Source organism: Orussus abietinus, unplaced genomic scaffold, assembly GCF_000612105.2.
Source record: "Orussus abietinus isolate OABI.00-Male unplaced genomic scaffold, Oabi_2.0 scaffold623, whole genome shotgun sequence".
Lineage (NCBI taxonomy): Eukaryota > Metazoa > Arthropoda > Insecta > Hymenoptera > Orussidae > Orussus > Orussus abietinus.
The window spans coordinates 10,717-12,542 of NW_019394772.1; positions in this window are offsets into that span (position 1 = coordinate 10,717).

Genomic DNA, 1,826 nt, shown 5'->3' on the forward strand with positions numbered 1-1,826 from the left:
CCCCCACCCCTACCATACTACAAACCACCAATTTACACCATTAACACATGGAAAGTTTCATATGCAGGTCAAGTACATGAGAACCTACATACTTTCCTCAGCACGATACGACAACTACAACACAGCTACGTGTTCACCGATAACCAATTGTTAGACAACATCTTCGTACTACTGAAAGACAACGCAAAACACTGGTATAACATACACAGGAAAGATTGGAACTCATTCGAGGATTTCGAAGAACAGATTCGAAAGAAATTCCAGGGACAAGACTATATGAATATACTGCAACGAAAAATCGAGAGATACATGCAACACCCACACCAACCCATTACAGACTACCTGCTACACCTGCAAACCCTCGCAGAACAGCTTAAACCTCCCATGCCATCTGAGAGACTTTTATACGTTGCATACGACAACCTCACATTAGAATACAAAGCACGGATACAGAGACGTGACTTCACCGACCTGACACAATTGGAAGACCTAGGAAAAGAATGGGAACACAGTAAGTCGCAACTTGTAATGGAGAAGTTGGGAAGGACGGGGAAGGGAAGAATGAGACCCGGAATTTCTAACCGACATCTTTATTTCTAAGGCTATTCTATTAAATTACTTAATTCTAACCGCTTACCCTAACTACGCTTAATCCTACTCTATTACCTTACTCTACGGCTTAAACTACTTACGGCTAGACGGGCGCGCTGACGACAGGGCCTAATGGCGGGCGGCGGGCGCCTCGTGGCACGGGCCGGCGGGATGGGTCGGCCGTCTCGAAACCGAAGGGCAGGCGGACGGCTGTGAGGTGGCCGGGCGGTGGCAGGTGGATGGCGACCGGTCGGCGGTCGGAGGGACGGCTTCGGCGGCTCCGGTTCGGGCTTTCAGGCGTGGTCGAGATTGTCGGGCACACACGTAGTCGCCACACTAGGTCGAACGGAAGAGTGCTCGGCGGGCCTCGTCCCGCCGGGCCTTCGGCGAGCTTCGGGCCGGCTCGGTGGGGCTCGGGCGCGCCGGCGCGGTGTCCTGGGCCGCGCGCCTAGCGCGGCGGCTCAGGGCCTGAGGGCGCCACTGGCCCGGTGGCGCGGGGTTTGAACCCCGTGACGGCTTGCCCGTCACATACCTTACAATAATGTGAGAAACTTTTCATAGTGACATTTACTTCTTGTAGTGTAATACTTTTTGTGATGTCATCTGCTTCTCATATTCTAATACTTATGGTACAGAAAAATCATTTCCTTGCCATAGCAACCCTTTAAATTGTTCAGAATAAAGATTAGTCACTTATAGAATCGAGTGGAGGCCATAGAGTGAGAAAAATGATAGACCATGAAAGTATTATACTAGCATACATCGTTAGATATTTTTGAAAGTTTATTTACTGATACTTTCATATAATATATTAACAATTCAAAGTTATAGGAACGGTTATTAATCGAGCTGTATTTGTACTTGTCTTTCGGTAACTGATTTCACTACTTTAAAAGGCCATCGGTACACCGCTCAAATTGTCTAAACTTGTCCGCAACGGTTGATTTCATAACTTTAGTAGGTTGAACATGAAAAATAATTTTTTGGTCTTTTTTTGTAAAAACTAAGTGATTACTACTGCTATTTCAGAAGGTTTGTTCTACTCTTTTTTTTTTAATTAATAATAAAATAGTGGCTACTGATTCTTTGTAGGAATGTTCGTAGTGATTCCACAAGGTGAAATGACATCAGGCAATGAACTTGTCTTTTTTTTTTACACCAAAGGTGATTTTGGTGGGATTCCATGGTCAGGAAGTTCCGTCGCAGAGATGAGCAGGTTTAAAGGGCCACTTCGG